We start from the raw sequence: 27,616 nt of genomic DNA, 5'->3' as shown, positions 1-27,616 counted from the left end.
TGTGTAAGATGTGAGATTGTGTGTGTGTTTGTTTATTTTATTAGTTGGTGTGTGAATTGTTTTATCACGGGATTTTCAAGGGGGGAAAATTAGGTTTCTAGCGGTCAGTCTAGCAGTTGGAGAGCTGACCTGGTCTGAGTAGTGTGCTGGTGTTTTGTGTATTTTCATAAGAGTGATATAATTGTGTGCTTTATTAAGTATTAAAGTATTATCGATATTCGTGAATATAAGGAGTTAGAGTTGATGTATACTAAGTGTTCGTATTTGAGTTAAGCAAGTATTAACAAATGTAATTGAGAATCATACCCTAGATTATCGAGCCATATGTAAGTGGTAAAGAACTCACCCGAGTTCCCTTACACAGGGGAGTTGACTTTATTCTTCATCTTCCTGACAGTCTTCTGCCTGTCGGACAACCCATCAGGTATATTTGTAAACTTTGTCAACTCTGCTTGTAAATTTTCTGCACTACCCGTAGACAACAAGCCATTATCACCACTGCCATCTTGATGACCAGAGCGATTGCTAGTCATGTCCTCCTCAGACAACACACCTTCAGAACTGAGAGTTGAGAGAGACTGACGACAGGGAGGGTGGCTACTTGATTCATCATCCTCACTAACGTCTCCTACTTCTTCTGAGCATGAATCTTCAGAGTGCTGTGGGGACAGTTCAAAATGGTGTGATCAAAACATACAGTTGTCATTTAGTTTGAAGTTATAATTACTGTGGATGAACTTATTTTTTTAACATTTGTCTTTAAACCTAATCTAAATTTTTCTTTAAACCTAATCTAAATTTGTCTTTAAACATAAAATCTCATCAGTTTTCTTCACAGATTTTATCTAAAGAGAAGAACTGACTCTCGTGTGGAGATTTTGATCTCCCATCGAGCGCCTCCCCAGGTGGCGGATAGGGGAATGCCCTCCAGATATGGTGGGTACCGGGGAAATAAAATACCCGGGCTGGACCAAAATCAAACCTGCTGCCTTGCAGGAAGTGGAGGGATCCACAAAAGCTAGGGCACCTTACCCGAAAATAAAGGCAGCTATCCAGAGAGCTGAAAGGGGCAGCCCCCCAGATGGTTATGCACAGGGCTAACAACTCTGTCATATAAAAAAATACTGTTACGAAAGCTAATACACACAAGAAAACCTGGACAGATCTCAACGGAAAACGACCTAGGCCTGGAAAAGGACATGATTTTTGTTTTGCGACATGGAACGTGCTAAGCCTTTATAGAGCAGGTGCGCTAGCCCAACTTACTGAAGTGTTAAAGAAATATAGGATACCCCTTGTAGCCCTACAAGAAATCAGGTGGAAAGACTCGGACATTCTCAGAACCAAGGAGTATACTATATTTTATAGTGGTGGAAGCACTAACAACTTAGGTACAGGTTTTGCTGTTAAAAAGGAAATGGTAGGTAATGTCATTGGATTTAAACCTGTAAGTGATAGACTCTGCTCACTACGTTTGAAAGGAAAATTCTTCAACATATCATTTATCAATGTCCATACCCCTACTGAAGATGCAGATGATAACACAAAAGAAGCCTTCTATGATGGACTGGAAAGAATTTATGATGAAGCACCAAAGCATGACATCAAAATAGTACTAGGAGATTTCAATGCAAAAATTGGAAAGGAACCAGCATTCAGACCAATAATTGGCAAAGAAAGCTTACATGAAGAGACCAACAATAATGGCATAAGATTAGTGGACTTTGCATCAGGAAAAGGAATGTCTATCAGCAGCACAAAATTCCAACATAAGAATATTCACAAGGTAATCTGGATATCACCTGATGGCAACACCCAGAATCAAATAGATCATATACTCATAGATAAGAGACATGGATCAGACATACTAGATGTTAGAAGTTTCAGAGGAGCTAATGCTGATTCAGACCACCTACTAGTAAAAGCTAAACTTAGACAAAGAATAAGTACCATACACAATTACCAAAGAAAGAGAGCACAGCAATATGATAGTCAAAAACTCATAAAGGATCCACTTGTTGCAGAAACTTATAGAATGGCACTCCAAATGCAACTGACAACATTAGAAAAGGACAGCAAAAATAACATAAATGAGCATTGGGAAATAATAAAGCATGCTATCAAAAGAACAGCAGAAGAGGTAGTTGGACTTAAACAAAAGAACGAGAAAATAGGGTGGTATGATGATGAATGCAGACAAACTATAGAAGAGAAGAACAATGCCCGAATGATAATGCTACAGAGAGAAACCAGGAACACTAGACAGCAATACAATGAAGCAAGAAGAAGGGCCACAAAAATTGTAAGAAAGAAAAAACGGGAATGGGAAAAGTCCAAGATTACTCAAATAGAGGAACTAGCAAAGGAGGGAGACATGAGAGGAATGTATATGAAAATTAAAGATGAAAAGAACGGATTTCAAGCTAGATCACACATGTGTGAGAACAAAGATTATTACAGAAAACAGCAGGGTCATTGAGAGATTGGCTGAATACTTTGAGGAGATCCTAAATACCACTGAAGATGGAGACAATGGAGAATATGAACTGCCACATGGGGGACCAGATCCCTTAGTGAACCCTCCAACACTCATTGAAACATCAGAAATATTTAGGACCATGAAGAATCACAAAGCACCAGGAGAGGACCAAATCACAGCAGAACTAATTAAATATGGAGGGAAAGACTTACATTCCCAAATACACAGACTAATATCAAGAATTTGGGAAGAAGAAGTAATACCAACAGAATGGGAAATGGCTCTTATAACCCCAATACACAAAAAAGGATCCAAGTTAAAGTGCTGTAATTACAGAGGAATCTCTCTACTAAATGTGACTTATAAGATACTGTCTAGGCTTATAACTAAGAGACTTGGAAAATATTCAGAAGAAATCTTAGGTGACTACCAATGTGGATTCAGACCCAAAAAATCCACAACCGACCACATCTTCACACTAAGATGTATACTAGAAAAATGCCATGAATACAACATACCAATCCACCAACTCTTAATAGACTATAAAATGGCTTATGACAGTATCAGAAGGAAATACCTATATGACACTCTACAGGATTTTGGAATACCCAACAAGCTGACAAGACTTATACATATGACATTAAACAACTCAAAAAGCAAAGTCATAATACAAGGAGAACACTCAGGGGAATTTAGGATTAAACGAGGATTAAGACAAGGAGACGCACTTTCCTGCATGCTTTTCAATTTAACACTGGAGAGAGTTATAAGAAATATACACATAAACACAAGGGGAACTATTACTAACTACTTCAAAAGAGAAAACATGGGTCCACAACCAACAGGGACAATATACAGCCAACCTCTACAATACCTTGCTTATGCCGATGACATTGCCTTATTGGGTAAAGAAACCTCTGACATCGCTAGAGCCTTCATACAACTAGAAGAAGCATCTCGACCAGCAGGACTTGAGGTCAATGACAGTAAAACCAAGTACATCACAATGACAAGAGACAATCAAACAGAGGGACAAAATATCAAAATCAAAGACCATGAATTTGAAAACGTCCAAACTTTCAAATATCTAGGAAGTACTATTAATTTAAAAAATGACCTACTAACAGAAATAAAGGAAAGAATAGCAACAGGCAACAGGGCATTTTATAGCACCCACCATTTACTTAAGAGCAAAACGATTTCAAGGAAAACCAAGAAAATAATATATAAAACCATAATAAGACCAGCAGCAATGTATGGAAGTGAGACCTGGACAAAGACATCTGAAAATTTACTTAACACTTGGGAAAGAAAAATTCTTAGGAAAATCTATGGTGCCAAACAGGATGAAACAGGGTGGAGGACAGCACTAACCATGAGTTATATCAATTATATGAAGACCCACCAATAGTGAACGAAATAAAAAAGAACAGACTACGTTGGGCAGGTCACCTTGAAAGAATGTCAGATAACAGAGGGGCGAAAATCGTATACAGGCAGAAACCAAAAGGCAGGTGACCCAAAGGCAGACCCTGAATGCGATGGATAGATGACGTGGAAGCAGATCTGAAGCAGCTTGGGGTTAGGGTGTGGAGACGAAAGGCCCAGGAGAGATCTGAATGGAAGGATGTGTTAAAGCAGGCCAGAGCCCTCCATGGGCTGTAGCGCCACTGGGATGGATGGATGGAAGAACTGACTACTAAGTAAGTATGGCTTCTTAGCAGTGTGGTCTGTGCTTTGGTTGTCATTACAATGGCCCTGGGTTCAAACCTGTCATCCTGCAGGATGTTTGAACTAGGAGGTAATATGCTAAATTTCTGAAGAAAACATATAAAACAAAACTAACTCAAGACGTATAATTTATTTTATCCAAATTATGTTAAAGATTTTAAAAATATTTCATCAAATAATTTCCTGGCTCAGAAAGTGGTCAAAACATTTCCAAAGTTGGCCCAGATTGTTAACAATTTGTCTAGTGCAATCCTAAGCTAGAGCTTATAAAAATAATGAATGATGATAACTAGAACAAAGTATTATGTGAATGAAATCTTACTTCACAGAAACTATCTGATATAAACTTTTCACAGGTAAATTATGAGTGAGTCTGGTGTGAATGTACATTTTGGTTTACTATAGTTATAATGTTTTGTTTGAAGTAATGCACAAATTGTAAGACAAGTGTCTTTACAGATAACAAAGATTATTATTATTATTTCATATCCACTGTACATTGAACACTAAAACATTTGGCAAGAAAATATAGAATGTTTCATTTCTGACAATTTTTCTCACATAGCCAAATAATTGTGAGGTGGAAGGAAGCATCATCTTCAGGGTTTAATCCACAAAAGTGAAGGGGGGCAAGAGATCCTTTTTAATACCACTAGTTTGGAACCTACACATATGAGAAAGGCTCGACCCTTCAAAAGTCTTCAGAACAGGCAGCAGATCAACTCCAGCAGTAGCTCTAAATTCTGACAATCACAGCCCTTAAACCAGACAAGCATGCAAGAACCATGTAAGCCACAGCTCATTGCTATCCCCAAACAACCAACTAGCATATCACCAGTTAGCCTGCACTAGCATATCACCAGTTAGCCTGCAGAGGCCAGCGACTGTCAGATGTTTCACAATGTTAGCTCTTTTCAAAACATTCAAGAGGGTAAACTCCCTCAAGTTACCAGAAGGCACCAACTGGAGTTTGGCAGGCAATGTCCCCCATAGAGGAAGAAAGTAAATTTGCATACATTGCAAATACAATAATTATTCAAAGGAAGTATGTAATCATTTAGAATTGTCATGTTCAAATGAAAGTTTCTAGATACATGTCTTATAAAGACTGCTTCTCCTCTTGTTTGTTGGGTGGTGAGGGGCAAAGCCTACATACATTTGCAATAATTCGCCTTGATATCCTTGCTACAATTGAAAAGACATGGCAATGGATTTAATATTTAACAAATTAATCTTGATTTCATATTTTCATAACTCATGAGGAGCATTTTCACCTTCAGTTTTTTTTTTATTTCAAGTATTGTTTTTTACAAACCAGATGAAATAAGAAAAATGATACAAACATACAAATCTATCATCTGTGATTTTATAAGTATCCCACTAACAAACCATATAGGCTGAAGATAAAAATTCATACAAGGCTGTATAACCTTACAGACTTGTGTTTAATCTGACCGCACCAGGAAATGATCATTTTGGTGCTAATAACTGGCTGGTCCAATTACACGGTGACTGGTTATTTCATCCCTCTTACTTTTGGTCAGAACATTCCCAATTAAAAATGTTTTTAGTCATTGTATAATTGTTTTGTTAAGGGTTTGCCTTTAAGCACTCATTGCATATAATATATAAATATTCTTATTTAGAATATTTTTTTTTAATGTTTTGAACATGTTATTATAGTGTTTATAGTGTTCCCCCAATATATTGTAATGCAGGGTTTGTATTTAGTTATATAGTTTCTGTTTGTTGTAGGGATGTCAATATTATCCTGTGCATATTGCGTGATGTAATGACAAAAGGCCAAGGCGTGGTGGAAGTGGGGAAAATCTTTTTAGAAATAGAAGTACAATTTGAATAATTATGATCATGCCACTCTGCTCTCATAATTTTATCATCAAAGGCCAAGGTGTGGTGGAAGTAGTGTAAATCTTTTGAGAGATGAGAATAGTTAGAATACTTATGACCATATCGCAGATAAAGTATCACCTGACTGCCATCTTTCACTTTATCTTTCATTGTCCAACTTTTTTTCTTCAATATGTGTGTGTCATTTCAAACCCTAATATATAACATTTTATTTATTCTAATAAACGCTGACTTCAAGACATATGCAACACTGGCCGAGAAATTAGGAACAATGTACAGCAATAGAAATCAAAAGATCTTCTGTACCTACTATCAATAGACTATCTTATTGATTTCAATTAACAAGCAAAAACAATTTTTATATTGACATTATACTTTATTCTTATTTATTAATGTGTAATTATTATATTTATTATTATTATACTTATTATAATTATTATATTATAATGTGTAATAATAAAAATAAATATATGAAATATTGTTAATTTCATACTTTTTACAATTATAATTTGATGGATTAGAGAATGAAATGACTAGCGGATGAAATGACCATGGGATGAAGTGACCTGGAACCAATTAAATGATTATTCTATGTGATACAAGAACACTTTGGCACTTCAGTCCTGATTAGTGGACTGGTGTTTAACCTTCGGTTCAGTGAAATTTATATGGTTATGTCTTTTATTATCAAGATATGGGGATTATCACCGCTGACACTGTGTGGAATAAATAATTGAGTCATGATCAAACTACAACTTTGGAAGACTTCCACTGACACAGTGTGGATCAAAGTAACAGGGAAGTCAGGATTTTACTAAGATCAGTGTAGATAAGACCTACACAACTACACAACAAAAATGGTCATTTAACATTGATACAATATTTTACTATACTAACCTTTGTATTTCTAAACTTCTTCGGAGCATTGGTCTTCTCTGGTGACTCATTTCTTTTTTCTATTCCACTTTGGAAACAGTTGGTCTCTAAATTTCCTAGCGTATTGTATCCTCTAATGTTTTTATAACTCCTTCCCTCCATCAAATCAGATTCAAGAATCCTTCTGGAGGGGCTTCTATTCTTCTGTCCAGATGTTAAATGACAACTTTCAGTGGCTGAGCTATTGATTAGTAATTTAAATTTTTATATGAGTCTTTTTCTCGCACCGGTTTTGATTGATCCTCCAGTATTTCAGCAGGGGAGGTAACCGGTGAACAAGAACATGAACCTGACCCAGTTTCAGGTCGGGATGAGAGGTCAATATCCGGAGAGGATTTTTCACTCATAGTTTCCAAGTTCTGTTTTGGGCTGGACAGAGGGGATTGGTCACATGTGTTCTCCACATCTGCACTGACCTGGGATGAGCGTTTCTGCTACAAGTAGCATCACTGCAGCCACCATCACAGCCAAAGCAGACATCATTAATGTTATTGTCTTGGTAGGATGAAGAGTTCTGTTTTGATGCTGGTAAGTGTTTACTTACAGGTGAGTGTTTTGAGATTGGCGAGTGCCTGGTGGCAGAAGTGGATGAGTTTCTGCTACAACACTCCTGACGTTTCTTAATGTTGTTTTCCATATGAGTTAACCTTGTCTCTTGGCCATCGCTTCATCTTCACTTCGATACTCCCCGATTGCAGTGGCAGGTCCCAAAAATTTAAATGTCCCAGGATAGGGTGCATGGTCAGTAGGATGAAGCCCTGCAGGGTTAAGTTTGTCTGATGTTTGGGTGTCCAGTGATGCTTCATATGTAGATTGAGATTTGAGCAGAGGTAATGTCTTTCATAGACCCTCTGCTGTTATTCCAACGATGACGAGACTTCCTGGTGAGCAATTTCGTAGGAGACGGTGGTACCAGCTCAGAGCTAGTTGTCATGCTCCCTTCTGTGTTTTTCATAGAGTCTGGCCTAAAGTCAGAAGAGAAATAAAAAGTCTTTATTTTTATTATCTCATCTCCATCTCTTGTTATTCATCTTTTAAAAACCACATATATATTCTAAAATTAATTTCTTTTTTTCTTTTTCTAAATACCATTTTCATATTGTGACATATACAAATTTGATATGTCAAACATTTATAGGTCTAATGGCAGGTCATTTATCTATACAAAACTCAGCCTGTGCATCTTAATACCATTTGGTGAAGAGATTCTTTATGATTGCTAGTTAATATTTACTTAACAGTGTTATAGATTACAAGTCTTTCCAGTTCCTCAATTAATGACCCTGACTTTGACATTATGTCTACCTTGTCATTTCCCTCTGTAAGACTGTGCCTTGTCATTTCCCTTTTTGTCCATAAATCTGTCTCTTTATTTCATTCTATACCTAAATTCTATCTTTTCATTTCTCTTGATGCTTTATATCTACATGGCCAAGGATCCCTTGCAGTATGATAGTGGAGTGTGAGCTATAGATTGTGGATATAAAGATACACTCACACAACAAGAAAATTTACTTACGTCGTGACTTCAGACCCTGACCTATGTGTACGTTTTTTACCAAGTCGATCTAACTTTTCTTGAGCTTTTATGATTGGTCGAACGATACTCTTTCTATGTTTATTGTACAAAGTCAGTTGTTGTTCTCGTCTGATAAAAAAAAAATTTCATGATTAAAATTCAATGTTCGCCATGATACAAAATAATCATACAGAAAATATCAACATCATGCATAAGTAACAAGAGATAGTCTCAAAAAAAAAAAAAAAAAAAAAAATGAATGAAGAGCTGAAAATGATCCAAAATTATTTTATATAACTTGAAATCAATCTTGGGTTCAAAATTCATTTTTAGCATTGAACTTACCAATACTGGGCCTGATTTAAATAAGATATGCACTTCAAGGACCCAAAATCATGTAGTCATTTTTTTTTTTTTTTCATATTTTAACCCAATAGCTTCTATTTCCAGTTAGAAAAAAAAACCTTTCAAGGCCCTAATCAAAGAGGGATAACCCTGAATCCTAAAAAATAAATATTTTGAAAAAGTAATCAAACTTAAGATCTAATACTAAATAAACAAACAACTTTAAAAAATAGAACAATATGTCTAGTTTAAAAAAATATATACTTTTAATACCTTTAGAATATAAAAAAAGCTTCAAAAATACTAATTTTCTCTTGGGGGAGCTACCACCTTCTACCAAGCGCGTCCCCAGGTGGCGGATAGGGGAAAGACCCTTAGATATAAGGGTTAGCTGTGAATAGCAAATAAACAGCTGAGGACCAACTGGTTTGCAGTCATGGAGGATGAGGTGAAGTATTCCAGTGGTTAGAATATTTACTAAAAACATCTGAGAAATCCAGGGAAATGATTGCAAAAAGCAAGTATAGGGCGCTCTAACTCTAAACCCGGGTAGATGAAACCCGTTAGCTAGGGATAGCAGTTCATTTAGGAGAGAAAACTCAGAAAATAAACACCTGCTACCTTGCAGATGATCTTGGATGATCAAAGGTTATGGGAGCACACCCAGAAAGAAAAGCAGGCTGAAGTCGGAGTCAATGGGCCTCCTGGCGCATAACACATTGACAAGCAACTTCATCTATGTTGGAGTTCAGTAACGATTCTAATAGATGTGGCATCCTGCCGCGCAGGTAGGGGGCCGGGCTCTCCCCCTCGAAGGAGCCCACACAAGCGAGCTGGTGGTTCTTCTATCTCTGCCTGTGGAGCCAGGAGCAGGGACAAGAAAGTAAATATTACTGACCAACACTCCAAGACCAAAAGTCTAAAAATCTTACAATGGAACGCAGAGGGCATCCAAAAGAAAAAACAAGCTCTAAAAATATTTCTGCATGAGAAAGAAATTGATGTAGCTTGCATCCAAGAAACTCATTTGAACAGTAATCTTCGTTTCTCCATTAGAGGCTACACCTGCATCAGACAAGATAGAGAAATCAGACCCAAAGGAGGAATCCCCACCCTCATTAAAAATGATATTCCTACCACAGACATAACTATGCCCAACTCCTCAGAATCAGAAATAATGGGAACTAAGCTAATTCTCCCAGATGGAAATATTTATCTATTTAACTGCTACTTCCCACCAGACAAGGAAATCGAGATTGACCACATACAAATACCTGACCAAGAAGACTGTCTAATCTTAGGAGATATGAATAGTCACTCTCAGAGCTTGGGATAGCCAGACCTAAATGCCAGGGGAGAAGAAATTGAAGAATGGCAAGCAGAGAACAGACTTATCTTGCTTAATAAACCTGAGGATAAACCAACCTTTTTCTCAAGAGCTTGGCTAACATCAACCACTCCAGATCTAGCCTTTGCAACTGACAACTTATCCAAAAAGTGCACCAGAGAAGTTGCAGACCAGCTAGCCACCAGTGACCACAGACCCATATTGATCAGTATCGATACCTCCTTCAAAATATCAGAAAACTCCACCATCCCCAGATGCAACTACAAAAAAGCCAACTGGCACCTATTCTCAAAGCTCACAGACCTATACACAACTTCAATAAACTGCAAATCAAATCAGGTTAATAAGTCATACTCAGCTTTCTCCAAAGCAATCCTCCTAGCAGCTAAGGAATCAATTCCTAGAGGAGCAAGTAAAGATTATATCCCCAACTGGTCTGATCACCTTCAACAACTCCTCAATGACACTATTGAAGCCAGAAAAAGTAGAAAATAACCCTTGTATAGAAAATAACATAAATCTAAAAGCAGCTAACGCAGTTTTCAGGAAAAATTACCTTTCTGCCTTGAGGAAAAGTTGGCATGAAAAAAGAGAACAACTAAACGTATATAGAGATGGTCACAAACTCTGGCGTATAGCCAAATGTCTCAACCAGGAAGAAAGCAGAACAACTCCTATAGTAATAGAAAAGGACAACAAACCCCTGAAAGGCCAAGAAGCAGCAAATGAATTCATTAAGTTTTTCCAAAGCGTAGGACAAATACAAATTAATGAAAGTAGAAATAAAGATGTAAACTCAGAAATCCCAGATAAAATTAAAGAAAACAATCCAGCTTACTCCTTGGGAATGACCACTAATCTTAAAATGAAGGAACTAGATGAATCCCTAAAAGTCCTCAAACCAAAACAAGCCCCGGGCTCGGACAAAATATCAAATGACATGCTTCTTCACTTGGGTCCTCAAGCCAAAAGAAAACTGCTACAAATATTCAATGCTAGCTGGAAATCTGGCAGAATTCCAAACATCTGAAAAAAGCCATTATGATACCTATACTAAAGCAAAGCAAACCAAGAAATAAACTGGATAGCTACCATCCCATCAGCCTCACTAGCTGTACTTGCAAACTGATGGAAAGAGTGATAAATAGAAGGCTGACATGGATCCTTGAGTCAAATAACCTACTCACTGAAGCCCAGGCTGGCTTTAGAAAAGGCAGATCAACAGAAGATCAAATTGCCTTCATCACACAAGAAATAGAAGACGGCTTTCAAGAAAAGAAACCAACAACAATTGTGTGGGTTGACTTAGAAAAAGCATTTGACAAAGTCTGAGAACAAGGTCTCTTGCTCAAGCTAATCCAGCATCACATATCCCACAGAATGTACAACTGGATAAAGGAATATCTAAATAATAGAAAAGCCTTAGTTTGCATGCAAGGACAAAGAAGCCACAAAGTGGGTATAAAAAATGGCGTCCCCCAAGGAGGAGTCCTATCCCCAACACTTTTCCTAGTATTCATAAACGATCTAAATCAAAACCTACCAAGAAAAGTTAAAAGCAGCATGTATGCAGAAGACCTTGCCATAATTAGCACAGAAGAATATGTAGGAACATCGAAATTTCGATTACAAGATGCTCTTGATAAACTCAATAATTGGTCCAAAGACTGGGGCATGTCCATCAACACAAAAAAGACCACATATACCATATTCTCACTGTCAACAAAACAATAAACAATAAAATTAACATTAGATAAGGAAGCTTTAGAAAAAAATGACAGCCCTACTTATCTTGGAGTCACCTATGACCCAAGACTAACCTGGAAAAAACAAATAGATAAAACACAGAGTAAAGGCATCCAGAGACTATCCCTCTTGAAAAAATTAGCTGGCACAGATTGGGGAGCTAATCACAACATCCTGAAAAAGACCTATACCAGTTATGTAAGACCTGTACTAGAATATGGTGCCACAGCATGGGGCTCAGCAGCCCAAACCAACCTAAGAAAAATAGACAAGGTTCAAAATATTGGTCAAAGGATAATGACAGGAGCAATCAAAACAACACCCATAAGAGCTATGGAGGAAACCGCTGCCCTGATCTCTCTAAATGAAAGAAGAGAAATAAAAATCCTTTCCCAATTCACTAAAGTTCCCCACCATAGTTTGCTTAAAAAATTAAAATATTTCAGCATTAATGGTCCACTGCATCAGTGGATTAAGGACTTTCTGATAGGGAGAGAACAAACTGTAATAATAAATGGCTCTAAATCAACACCGATAACAGTAAACTCAGGTGTACCTCAAGGAACAGTCTTGGGTCCACTACTATTTTTAATTTACATAAATGATTTACCAAATTGCATTACTTCAGGAACAAAAGTCAGATTATTTGCAGATGATTGCATAATATATAGAACAATAAAAACAACACAAGACACAGATATTTTACAAAGAGAATTAGATGAATTACAGAAATGGGAATCAAATTGGAGCATGTCTTTCCACCCAGAAAAATGTCAGTTGTTAAGAGTAACAAAAAAACTAAAACAAATTAATTCCACTTATCTTATTCATGGCAAACCAGTAACACAGACTAAAAACGCAAAATACCTAGGTGTTATAATAAATGAAAAACTGTCATGGAATCCACATATTGATGAAACTACAAAAAAATCAAACAAAGCATTAGGATTTATTAAAAGAAATTTCTATAAATCAAATAAGAACATAAAACTAAAATGTTATTTAACCTTGGTTAGGCCAATAATAGAATATGCATCCTCTGTTTGGGACCCCTCAACTCAAGAAAACATTAAGAAACTAGAACAGACACAAAATAGAGCAGTGCGATTCATAACAAACGAATATTCACATTTGACTAGAGTAACACCTTTAGTAAAATCACTAAATTTAGAAAGCCTTCAGGACAGAAGGTTCAAAAGTAAAGTAGCAATCATACATAAAACACTGAACCATAATCTTCAAATACAAAAACAAAATTTAATAAAATACTCTGAAAGACACAAAGATAAAGGCACATTCCTCGTCCCATATGCTAGGACAAATTTGTACAAATACTCCTTCTTTCCTAGTGCAATTAGAGCATGGAATGGGTTGCCTGAGCTAGCCAGGAAAACCAGTGACTTGGCAGAATTTAAGTCATTGGTTAATATGCATGACTAAATGCATGACGCGTAGGACGTAATCATCTTCTTTTTTGAAGTAACGTCTGTATTATATAAGATAAGATAAGATAATTGGAAACCTTGAAGAAGCACCCACTCAGAACAAAAATCCACAAAACTGGCACAAAAAACCGTCTCAAAAGAACCAATTTCATACAGGAATCTCTAAGCCTAAAAAAGAAACACCAACTTGAAAAAATTACTCTGGAATCCTCGATACACTATAATGAATCTCCACCCTGGGACGAAGGCCCTCTTCCTACTATAAGGGACCATGTTGAAAACATAAAAAGAAAATCTGATTACAGACCAACAGAGCTCAAGGAAATAGTGAACTGTTTTCTACATACCAATTACCCTAGCAATCAGTGGATCAGAGTTTACACGGATGGCTCATCCCATAAAGCCACCACAAATGGAGGAGCTGGAATACTTATCGAATGGCCAGATGGAGGAAAACTAGAAAAATCCATTGCAACTGGAAAGCTCTCTGACAGTCACAGAGCAGAAAGGGAAGCACTAGCACTAGCTGCTACCATGCTAGCAAATCATCCAAGTTCTCCTCACAGTCAGATTGTCTTTCTAACAGACGCGAAAACAACCCTCCAAAGCTTGCAAAACTCTGATTCCCCTTACATTAAAAACCTCAGAACAGCACTTACAAAGCTCAACAACAACAGCAAAAAAAAACTGTTATTCAGTGGATACCAGCTCACATACAACTAGCAGGAAATGAGAAGGCTGACACACTCGCCAAGAGTGGGAGAACAAACTCACAAGTAAACTCTGCACTCTATCCAGAAGAAATGAAGAAATTAATTGTAGATAAAATAAATGAGAAATGGACGAGCTCCCATCCAAATCACAAGAAAGATGACGCTTACTATAAGCTATCCCGACAAGACCAATGTCTAATCTTTCGACTCAGGACAGGACACAACAGAATACAACAACAAATGTACCGGAAGCTCAAAATTGGAACCAGTGAAATCTGCCCATGTGGAGTATCACCAGAAAATTATTATTATAGCTTTTATACAGCGCTACTTTCATGCTTTTAGCATGCTCAGAGCGCTCTGGTCCAATCTCATTTGTGGACCGGTGGGGGGGAGGGGGTATCTAGGAGTTGGTTTTCCGTGCTGCCTTTAGGCGCTCAGTAAACGCAACTCTGCCCGAGTCGGGTGTCGAACCTCTAGCCCCCTTCTAGGTAGCCGAGACAAGCCAAGTTCAAGCGCACTTAGCCCCTCGACCACGCTTCCCACAAAATGCCGACAATGTCTTCCAAAACTGCTCTCTCTACCAAGAGGCCAGTATAAGACATTGACCCCAAATCACCCCAATAGAAAGAAAATTATATGGAAACCACTGCGCAGTTCATCTCTAGTCATATGAACACTACAACATAACAATGAGAACGAAGAAGAAGAACTCATTTTCTCAGGTGGGGGCTTATACACTGGGGTTTATGGGCCATTTCATTTGAAAAATTATTTAAACAATAAAAATCTTCCAGATTTTACTAAAAATAGAATCGATAATCTTCACAATGATTTATAGTCATGCTTGCAACGAGACTAGGAGAAATCTTCTATTTAAAAAAGTTTAAAGCAAGTAGGCCTATGTTGAAAAAGGGGATTTTAGAAACGTTCTACAACAGTTTACGACAACAATGACAGGAGAAAACGTTTTAGATTGCAGAAGGAGCTAATGGGTTAATTATAATAACAGTTTATCTTAGCATAAATTCTAATACAAAACAGAAAGTGTTTTACAAATTATATATTTTACATGTAAGGAATATTCTACCTTAAAAATAAGATAAATATTCAGATAAATATTTTTTCCAATGTGCAATATTTATATTCCAATATTTGGGAAACACTTATTTAGATACATCTATAATAGAATATACTGTGCTTATGCTGTGGTTCATACAAAACATCTATATCAATAGTAAAATAGTAAGGCTTTCCAAAGTGGTAGTATACGCAACATTAAAGTTACTTTACTTGTATCTAAATGTGTATCCATTGAAAAAGAACATTTACAACAAAAATTAACATAAATATAATATAAATAAATATAACTATTATATAATCTTAGTAAAATTTAATTGTACAATATAAAGTAATTTTATTAATACTGCCATAAGAAAGTTTAAAAAAAAAAAAGGGACCAGATATGTGACTGCTCCTTGTCAGCAATTGGTGGGAGAGAATTAGACAAAAGCCCATAGCCCAAGACATCACAAAGCCAAAGTGGAGCTGGATAGGACACACCCTGCGAAAACCAGCTACCAATGTTGCAAGGTACGAACTTGATTGGAATCTGCAAGGAAAGAGGAAAGTGGGCAGACCCACGCAAACCTGGAAGAGGTCAGTCATCAGTGAAGCTGAGGGTACTTGAATGACAGGCGAAGGAAGCTGCTCAGAACCGAGTTTAGTGGAGAGTTTGGTGGTGATTGTGGCCCTATGCTACCCTGGGAGTGCACAGGAATAAGTCAAGTCCTTGTTAGCGGGTCCTTTTGTGATATGGCCCACAGGTTGAGAAAAGCACCCCTAAAACATTGTAAAGCATGACTAACATTAACACCAAAGAACATGTCCTTACTTGATGAGCTCCCGTTCTCTCTTTTCCAGTTGCAGCATACAAGCTGTTAATTCCATATACAAATTGTTAGCATGCTCCAACTTGCTTTCATAATGCTCTCTGACATCCTGTGCATGTCTAAACAAAATAATTTTATATTGAAACATAACAGTTAACACTTCATAGCAACAAATAATGGAAATATCCAAATTTACTATATGTTTAGTCAAAGTCTATATAGATACAAGTCACGGCATGAGATATAATTGTCAAGTCTATTATGTCTTACTTAAAAATAAAACAAAGTACTTAAAAGTCAAATGAAAAAAAATAATTCAGTTGCATAAATAAATGATCTTAATTTCATGAGAAAGAAAAAAAACAAACAAATCTTCTCCATACAAAATACCTTAATTCTTCTTTTCTTCTTTTTATAAGCTCTTCTTCTAGCTGCGGTAAGTTGGAACCTTCAGCTTTCATTTTTTGGAAATTTTCACGAATCTCTTTCCTCCAAATTTCCTAAGCAAAAAAGGTTTAAATATTTTCTTAACATTTTTTAATATATATAGTAGAAAAAAAAATGTATCATGAAAAAATATTTAGATAGGAATTGGTTCACTTTAAGAACTAATGACATTAGAAGATAAACCAGAGCTGGAACAGAAAGAAGTTAAATTTGCTTTATTTCTGCATTTGGTCAGAATAAAAAGTTTGAATAGTCTGAAAGATGGTCACCATTACTACCATATAGCAGCAGGGATACTTGCAGTGTAAAAGCTTTTCTCTCTCAGAGTGTAAAAGAAGGCTAGAAAATAAGAGGCTGTCTCTTTTTTTTTCCATTCAAAGCACAAGTTCACTTCTGGCTCTACCATTGCTATCACACAGCTACATTAAGTACAAAGCCAACTTCAGATGACAAACCAAGATGCTGATACTAGAGTAATATCAATTCTTTGTACCCACCTAGGAGAAGGAAACTTCTGAATTCAAACCTCTGCTGCCTTGCAGCTATACCCAATCATGTGAAAGGTTTCGAGAGTTGACCCTGAGAAAAAATCAGGAGACTGCAACACTTAGGCAATTTGCAGAGCCTGCAACACCACTGATACCAAACTGTATCAGCACTTGCCACTCCTTTGGATACATCAGCTGCATGGAGAAAGCAATATCATTCTGACCACAGCTGATGCCCAGGCATTCATCTTATTTCAATGAGATGATCCATAGTTGCTTTGTGACTGAAGGAGGCCATTATTAAATATGTACTGTTAAACGTTAAATGCCATAAAAAGACAAACTTTCTAGCAGAATATGACAAGTCAGGAAGCCATCTGCTCTTTACTCAAATAATAATGTACAATTATATGCATAATGCACAAAGGTAGGTTTTTCATCTGTATATTTTAATTGGGAAAATGAGAACACCTCAGATAATTTCTTAAGAGTTTCTTGTTGATAATGACAGAACCCATAGTGTCAATCAGTATAGGACTTACTTGAGATTCAGAAAAGTCCTCCAGACTGAACCGAAGTAATTCAGCAGAGGCAATCTCAATGTGCATGAGAATTAGTCTAAATGATGGTCTATTTCTGGGCATTGCACTCCTGAAAGAAAGAAAAAGATATTTTCCATTAAAATTATTCTTTGGTGATGACCCTTTTTTTTTAAAGGAGTAGGTTGATGATTTATTTTTAAAATTTCATGTATATAGAGAGTGTGGTAACCTATGCATACAAATACCTAAGGTCAAGCCGCTAATTAGGTCACAAACACTAGGCATGATAGATATTGTTAGACACCTTATTTATATAGGTTAGTTATTTTAGTTATTTAGCGACGCACCATAGTAGACGCATATTGAACGGGACTAGTGACGTTTGGGATATGTTGGGTTAGAGACCGGAAAATCAGTTAGCGTTAGAACACTCCAGGGTAACGACGTGTTTAGTGACAGAGACTTCTACTGTGGCCTTTTATCATAATAAATATATATTAACTTGTTCATCATCGTTGACTACATCTCTTCACCTGTTACAATCGATGTGCCAGTTCTTGTTTGTGTTGTTGGTCAACTACACGTAATACACCCGAACAATTACACCCAAACGATTGCAGAGTAATTGGTTGACTTCAAGACAGCCTGAACTAGCAACATCACAGTGGCGACCCCCGACGCCCGAAGTCCGAACATCGTACCGGACCTCGAAGCAGAACGTTTACTCAGGTGAGGGTCGTGCACTCGAAGATATAAGATTTCATCGGAGTACGGCTGAACACAGCAGTATCGCAGAGTGACTTTGTTCTAGATCTACATACAGTCATCGCCTGTTTGATCGCACGTTCAACGAGCCGTTAACTCAGGGTGACCTTCGTCAGGACCGTAATCATCGCAACGCCTGATCTTCATATGCTGAATCGACCTACAACCAGAGAAACCGTTCATTCATAACGGGTGAGAGATCGTTAGTGAACCTGTTGGACATATTTTTTCTTCGTCGTAGGAGCCACGTCGAGTATCAAGTTTTACCTCGTCAGTTTCGAGAAGGACAGTTTGCCCGCTGTCAGAAGTATTGTGAGTACTACAAGTTTGGTAGCTAACTAAATCGAAATCGCTCTGTCGTCTTACCCTTGGAGAGATTCTTGTGGAGCAGTTTGCTCATTGAACCGGTTGCTTGCCACGTTTATAACGGTCACTGTGTTTAACCTTTGGAAGGTTAGTAAAGTAATCTTTATCAGTACTGAACATTGATATATCTAGTATTCGTCGGTCTAGACCATACCTAGACTTGTTAGCAGTGAAGTTGTGGAAACAGCTACATCCACTTAATTTCGTTGAAAACCGTTAATCGTCTAACGGAACGTCGTCGGAGGTGACCTTGGTTTCACCTAGTCTACATTGGACAGTTGGTCTAGTGAAGCAACGTACAACAGCAAACTTCGTCGTACTACCAGAGTAGCAGCAGAGGCAGTGAACTATTTTAGAGAACCGTTATTCGTCAGCCCAGATCAAGTCATCGTCAAGAAAGTCGTTATTCGTCAGCCCAGATCAAGTCATCGTCAAGAAATTCGTTATTCGTCAGTCGTCCAGATCAAGTTGCCGTCAAGAGACTGTTATTTGTCAGTAGTCATCTAAACAAATCAAGTCATCGCCAGAAGAACCGTTAACCTTTTCGTCAGTAACTGTGTACACAAAGTCGTCGGAACTACACATACGGTCATCAACAGTCGTCGAAGGAACTGGAACATTTTGCTGTGGCATATCAGGACATCTGTGGCATTACGTGGGATACTGGTAGCACCGGAGAACAGAGTCAGAACTGGAAGAGAGGCAGTGGAATTTGTTGTGATCTAGCATATTCGGGAGTCCGAACAAAGGGATCTTTCTTATCAAAAGCTAAGTGCCATTTTTCTTATTAGTGTATGTTTAGATTGCCCTTAGAAATAGATTTTGTCTAAATTTGGTACGTTAGCCTGAGTAAAATCAGGTGGTGCGCCTTAAAACCCGTCGGGGTAGAAGACGTAATTTAGATGAAAAGCTATATTATACATTTAGGGTTGTAATTTGTTTTGTTTGTGTAAACGTCATATCCGTTGTTGCCTAGTTACTTCGTGACGTTATCATTGTGTGCCATATTGTCACATCCCAACCCATAGCGATAGTCTCATTTAATTATTTCATTTGTTTATATTATTTTAAATTATTTATTTTTATTAATTTAATTAGATCTGTATTTTTTTTTCACTTAATGATAGAAAGTGCGGGTAGGATTCTTTCATTGTGAATCAGACTAAAATAATTTTTAGTTTGAGCGGTTAAAATCAAATATGATTTTGCCATGAGAATAATGCCGAAACTGGCTATGTAGTCAAACACTATCGTCTGGCTAAATTTAGATCTGCAAATTGTTGTACATCTCTTTGGTACAATTTAATTATCTAGACTCTACTTAAATATTATTAAGTTGAAGATGAATGAAGGTAGTACATTCTAGATATATATATCTTGTTGAAGATATATTTGACACTGTATACACATATTTGTTTCGTATGGTTAAATAGAACCATAATCTAATCTAGATCTAGACTCTAGACAGTCTTTGAATTTACTCTAAACACTTCACTGTGACTTCAGTCATACCAGATTTTAAAATTGATCATAGTTATTCATACTAGATCTAAAAGTCATAGTGCTCTTGATAACTATAGATCTAAATAGTATTATTATACATACTATAATATACTAGATTTAAATTTGTGTGTAATACTGGACCTAATATACAGATTTGAATATAACCATAATAACTCAGACTAGATTTACACATTTACTAAATCTATAGATAGAGACATAACACTTAAAACTGGTATAAAAGTGTGTAAAAACTTTTAAAGTATAGCCATAACCAATATAGGCTAAGTAAAAATATATATAAAATATAAAACACAATGGCTACATCATCATATGTGGACCTTAAGGAGGTTAAGGAAACAGCTATGCAGGATGGAAAGGCCATGGAGTTAAAAGGAAAAGACTTAGCCGCTTATGTACAGCAAGTTGTGAGGGAAGAAATGGAACGTCAAGATAAAATAAGAAGGGAAAAAGAAGAGATAGAAAGACAAGAAGAACATCAAAGACAAGAGATAGAGAGGCAAGAAAGGATCAGAAAGGAAGAATATGAAAAGCAAAAAGAAGACCAAGAAAGGCAGAGAGAGCATGAAGCTAAAATGGAGAAGATGAGATTGGACGCAGCACAAGCCAGAGCCCAAACTGAACAAAGAAATAACACAAATAACTCAAATAATTATACCACTCAAAGAGACAACCCTAATTCACAGACATGGCTAAAGAGAAAAATACAAAGTTTTGATGAACAGAAGGATGACATTGGTGATTTCCTGAAAAGATATGAGGCAAAAATGTCTACATTTAATATGCCTGAAGAAGAATGGTCTGAAATACTGATAGACTTTGTTCATGGTCAAGCTCTAACAATATGCCAAAATCATGACCATCATATTGATGATAGCTATCAGGTTTTAAAAAGAGAGTTATTAAATGCATATGGTCATAATGCTACAACTTTTAGAAAGAAATACTTTGACAATATACCATCATTAGAAATAGAACCCCAAACTACCATTAATATGGAAAAGGATTTCTTCAATAAGTGGGTAAAATTAGAAAAAGTGAATAACTCTTATGAAGGATTAAAAAATTTTATTCTAGTGGACAACTTTGTAAATAAATGTGATCCTCAATTACAATCTTTTATTAGAGAAAGAAACCCAAAAACTATAGATGAAATAACAGAGATAATGAGAGTATACAAAAATGCCTATCCAAATAAACCATTTTCTGATAGGGATAAGAGCAAAGTAGATTTAATAGGATACACCAAAGAAAATGTTGATAGAAGTAGAAATAGAAACAGATCAAATAGTGGAAATAGAAAATATAGTGAAATAACCTGTTTTAAATGTCAAGGAAAAGGTCATATAGCAGCTAACTGTAGAAGAGGGAATAGTAGGTCTGGAAGTAGAAATAGATACAATGAACAAAATAACAATAGATATAGGAGTAGAGATAGGAATGACAGGGGAAATTATAGAAATAGAAGTTACAGTAGGGAATACAAAAATAAAGGTACAGATAGGATATATTTCATGGAAGGAAATAGGAACAATTTTGCAGTGTACCCAGGGTTTGTAGATAGAATTCCGGTGGAATTAATCAGGGATTCAGGTTGTAACACTTTGGCAGTAAAAACTAAATTTGTCAAACCTCATTGGTATAAAGGATTTACTAAGAAAGTAGAATTAGCAGATGGCACTGTAAGGGAATTTAAAGCTATAAGGGTATACATTGAAACTCCATTTTTCACTGGTTATTGTGATGGCATTGCAATACCAGAAATGAGATATGATATGTTAGTAGGAAACATAAAAGGAGTTAAAGAATGTTCAAGAAAAGAATTAGAAGACTGGCAAAACAAATACAAAAACATAAGACAAAATCATGAAAACATAGAAACACAAAATATAACAAGTATGATAATAACAAGATCAATGGATAAAAAAGATGAGAAACAGGAAAATACAATAAATGTAATAAGTAATGATAAAGAAAAAGAAACCAGTAATGTAATACAAATAGAAAATACAGATACTAAGGAAAGAGAGATAGAAAATGAAACACAAAATAGTCTTGAAACACAAATATCTCAAAGTGAAAAAGAAACAATACCCAAATTTGCATTAGAACAAATGAATGACAATATTATTGGGAAAATTTATTCAAGAATATCAGATAAAAACAATAATAACCCAATGGAGAAATTTTGTATAGAGAATAAAATATTGTTTAGACAAACAAGTAATGATAACAAGAAAATAAAACAACTTGTCTTACCACAGAAATATTGGAAAGATGTTTTAATCATGACACATGATAATAATTTAGCAGCACATAGGGGAGTAAAGAAATGTTATAGGAATTTGTCAAAACAAGTATTTTGGCCCAAAATGAAAGCAACAATCAACAAATACATAAACTCATGTGACATATGTCAAAAGAGATCTAACAAAAGCCTAGTGAATAAAGCACCTATTCAAGAAATGGATGAACCTACAGCACCATTTCAGAAAGTATCTATTGATTTAATAGGTCCTTTAATTCAAACTGAAAATAATAACAAATACATTTTAACAGTAATAGACATGTTTAGTAGATATCCAGAGGCAATCCCATTATCAAATACAAGTGCAGAAAATATCATTAATGCCATAACTCAAAAAGTAATTACAAGACATGGTATACCTAAAATTATATTGAGTGATCAGGGATCTCAGTTTAAGTCAGAACAATTTAAGAAATGGACTAAACAATACAATATACAACACATATACTCTTCGGTTTACCACCCGGAGAGTAACGGTTTATGTGAACGATATGGTGGATCATTAAAAAGATCACTAACAAAAATAATTCAGAATAATCAGAACAAGTGGGATCATTACATTAACTATGTACTATTTGCTCATAGAAACAACATCCATGAAGCAACACAATTTTCACCATATGAAATAATACATGGAAGAAAACCCAGAGATGAATTAGATGTTTTTAAAGAAAATCTAATAGGCAATGAGAATAAATTAAATAATGACAGTGAAACAACAATCACAACAGAATTGAAAGAAATATGGACTCAAGCATATAACAACAATAAGAAGTACAAACAAAGTGCTCATGAGAATATAAATAAGAAAAGACAATTGATAACACTAGAAGTAGGAAACAATGTATTAATATTGATAAATGACCTGAAAAATAAAATTGGTAAACAATGGAAAGGTCCATTTAAGGTGATAAAACAAATTAGTGATGTGAATTATCAAATTGAAATAAATGGGAAAATTAAAACATATCACATAAATAATTTGAAACTGTATCATGATAGAGAAGATGAGTTGATACAAAACATTCAGGAGGAAATAGAAAATAAATTTTCAAAAAGAGAAGAATGCTTGATGATAATAACAAATGAAAATCACAATGAAAATGATATTAAGGAAATACCTGTAATAGAAACAAAAGAGAATCAAACTTGGCAAAAGATTAATCTTAATAATTTAACTAAGGAAATGTCAAAAGATATAACTAAAATAATACAGGAATACAAAGAAATTTTTTCCAGTATACCAGGAAAAACTAATATTATTAAACATGACATTAAAGTAACAGATCCAAAACCTATCAAGCTTAAGCCATATAGAATACCGCTACATTTACAAGACAAAGTAAAGAGAGAAATAGACAATTTACTAGAATCAGGTATAATTGAGCCATCAACATCTCCTTATGCTTCACCAATTGTGATAGCCAAAAAGAAGAATGGAGATATAAGGTTATGTATTGATTATAGGAAACTTAACAACATCACAGAATTTGACCCATATCCAATGCCAAATATAGAGGATATTTTACATAAATTAAATGGAGCAAAATTTTTTACTAAATTAGATTTAACTAAAGGTTATTGGCAAATACCTTTAACAGAAAATGCAAAACCTTACACAGCATTTGTAACACCATATGGTATTTTTCAATGGAATTATATGAGTTTTGGATTAGTAAATGCACCTGCCACATTTAATAGAATGATGAACATGATAATTGGAAACAAAGAAAATGTTATTTGCTATTTGGATGACATATGTATTTTTAATAATAGTTGGGAGGAACATTTGGTAGATGTAAAAGAAGTATTCAAAATAATAAAAGAAAGTGGACTTACAATTCAAGCAGAAAAAGTAGAAATAGGATTGGAGGAAATAATTTTCTTAGGACATAAAGTAAATAACAACATGATTAGCCCTATTGAAGATAACATAAAGAAAGTACTTAATATTGAAATACCTACAACAAAAAGACAAATTAAAAGCATATTAGGAATAGTAAATTATTACAGAAAGTTTATAAAAAACTTAGCAGAAATAGTGAATCCACTAAATGACTTACTTAAAAAAGGAAAACCTCAAAAAGTAGTTTGTAATGAGGAATGTGTGAAAGCTATTGACAGAATTAAAGATGTTTTTAGTCATGAACTAATATTAAGACTACCTAATAAAGACAAAATATTTTATGTCACAACTGATGCATCTGGTAATGCTATTGGTGGTTGTTTAATGCAGAACTATGATAACTTACATCCTATATTATATGTAAGCAGAAAATTGTCAGAGGCAGAAAAAAAATATAGTGTCATTGAAAGAGAAGCCTTAGCTGTAATATGGGTAATTACTAAGCTAGAGAGCTATTTAATAGGAAGGAAATTCATATTATTAACTGATCATAAACCTATTCAATATATACAGCAAAAGAGCATGAAAAACAGTCGTGTTTATAGATGGTTCTTAGCACTACAGGAATATAAATTTGAAGTGAAAGCTATTAGTGGATCTGTGAATATTGTAGCTGATCTATTGTCTAGAATGACATTGAAATGAAATACTTTTGTAAATAAACTATGATTATATTGAGTATGTAATATATATTAATATAGTGACACCATTTATATGTTATGAAAAAGGGAGATAAGTAAATTTGATGTTAAGCATTTAAAAGTAAGTATGGATATTTTTTTTGTGTGAATCATTTCATATATCATTGACGAAAGTTAGTTCTATGGAAAAGGGTGAGTATAAAAGAAAAATGGACAAAAGCGTATAAAAGGGTGGTAAGAAAAAAAAAAAAAAATTTATTGAATGTGTAAATAAAGTTTGTAATTGTTTTTTGAAATATTGTATTTTATCAGATTACTGCCAGTAAAGAACATTTGAGATGTGTAGGACATGCCCATAAGATGCCACATTTTCCTCCATGATGAACTGTGTACCAATGAAGATGATTCTGGAATGTTATGAACTGTTATGAACATTGACATGAATATGAGGAACTGTCAAGATGAAGATGTCAAGATGAAGAGATCAAGATTTTATGTTTGTGGTCTTCCCCTTAAATTGAAAATGCCCTTGTAAGACTTGACAGTAGTGGAAAAATATTGACATATTTTTTTTTCAAGGGGGGGAGGAATCTGTTAGACACCTTATTTATATAGGTTAGTTATTTTAGTTATTTAGCGACGCACCATAGTAGACGCATATTGAACGGGACTAGTGACGTTTGGGATATGTTGGGTTAGAGACCGGAAAATCAGTTAGCGTTAGAACACTCCAGGGTAACGACGTGTTTAGTGACAGAGACTTCTACTGTGGCCTTTTATCATAATAAATATATATTAACTTGTTCATCATCGTTGACTACATCTCTTCACCTGTTACAATCGATGTGCCAGTTCTTGTTTGTGTTGTTGGTCAACTACACGTAATACACCCGAACAATTACACCCAAACGATTGCAGAGTAATTGGTTGACTTCAAGACAGCCTGAACTAGCAACATCACAATATATAGATATGTTGTTTGTGTGTGTGTGACAAATACTAAGCGTGCTCTAAAATACGGTTGTTTTTTTTGGTCAACCAGGTGGTTTAGGGAGGGCGGATCTATCTACATCTATAGGTAACACAGCTCGCAAGCTACCATAGCTTTTCAGCAACCCCCCCTTCCCCGCCCAGATCGAAAAATATCTAGCACTGACTTTTGGGCTGTTACATACACTGAGCGTGCTAGATCGGCGGCTAGTTCCGTAGGACCGCGTACTGTATGTTTTGTTTTTAGGTGAACCAAGTAAACTGTTGTGTCCTGCAATGACTTGGGGAGGATTATCTATTGGCTACCAAAGCTTATTAGGCTCTCCCTCAAATAGATAATATCTGGATTTAATTTATTAATGACCTTATGACTCAAAATAGCTTAGACCTAAATAAGTACTACGATAATGCGTTACTGGGCTTAGCACCGTCAGTTTCTAAGCAGAGCTGATCAGTGATAGATTATAGATTCCTTCGATGTGGACCATGTGGAAATGACTAAAATCTGTTTGTCTTGACATGGCGTAAAAAGAAAATGATATAAATAAAAAAAAATATAGATTATACTAAATAACACTTTTGAAACACCATACTTTTCACAAAATTTTAAGATTATAACACTTTTAAACACCATACTTCTCATGTGTTCGATAAGTTCTTAATATGTTCGAAAAGATAAGATAAAGGTAAAAAAAGTGTTCGATAATTTAAGCTTTTGAAATCATCGACCTGACTCACTTTAACATCAAATATAAGTTTAACTTTGAGTAGTAATAGAATAAAACATATCTACATTTTAAGAAAAATGGATGAGGAGTTCATAGATATAATCAGTTTTTTTCTAGGTCTAATTTTTACGGAGATACACAAATTCAAACATAAAAAATGTCGGCGAATGAGCTTAACTTGTTCGATAAACGTAAGTTACTGTAGATCTAGATTAGATCTAGAATCTAGTTACTACTACTAGAGTCTAAGAGTGCTACTAATAGTACTACTACACACTGACTTCACTGAGTACTACTCGGAGTACTAGTAGTAGTACTAGGCCTAGCTCAAGATCAAGAGACTCAAGACGTCAAGAGTTAGTCCAGAACTAAGAAATAAAGAATACTATCTAGTAACTAGATAGAGTCAGAGTAGTAGAGACAAGAGAGATGTCTAGAACTTAGTAGAACTTATACTTACTTATAGAAGATGATAGATCTACCAGATTCATCTCATTGAAAGTATTTTTAACTATTTATAAAAATTTTAGGTTACCGAAATCGTCAGTTAGAATCTGTTTACTAATTTCAATTGCAAGAGAATCAACAGAATCATCTAGATCTAGATCTAGACTTGATATATGGGAATTTGAAATCTATCAATTTTCCCTCTATTTCTACGACAAACATTGAGTGTTGCCATTTCCGTGATTTCAAAACAAATGAGTTGACTGTCCGTAAGCTTAAAAAAGTTTTTTTTGAAAAGCCATGAAATCAAATAAACTAAATTATCAGTTACCAAGGATATTTTTCAGTTTTCTGTAGTTCTATTCTTCTTACATAGATTCTAGATTTATGGAGCAACTAGATCTAAATCTTCCCCACCCCCATTTTTTTTCCCCGCGGAAACGC

The 27,616-nt window shown here is 35.4% G+C and overlaps 1 long non-coding RNA gene and 1 pseudogene across 1 annotated transcript; one reads left to right on the top strand and one right to left on the bottom strand.

Moving 5' to 3' along the window:
- Nucleotides 1–429: 429 nt before the first annotated feature.
- LOC129928685 (mitogen-activated protein kinase kinase kinase 13-like) lies at nucleotides 430–27,616 on the bottom strand (annotated as a pseudogene).
- Nucleotides 17,792–25,812, top strand: LOC129928693 (uncharacterized). The gene is made up of 2 exons (XR_008780167.1): nucleotides 17,792–19,983; nucleotides 25,320–25,812. It is a non-coding gene; the product is annotated as an uncharacterized LOC129928693 (long non-coding RNA).

The sequence above is a fragment of the Biomphalaria glabrata genome, chromosome 10 (assembly GCF_947242115.1).
Source record: "Biomphalaria glabrata chromosome 10, xgBioGlab47.1, whole genome shotgun sequence".
Taxonomy (NCBI): Eukaryota; Metazoa; Mollusca; class Gastropoda; family Planorbidae; genus Biomphalaria; species Biomphalaria glabrata.
This window is presented reverse-complemented; position numbering and strand designations above follow the sequence as displayed.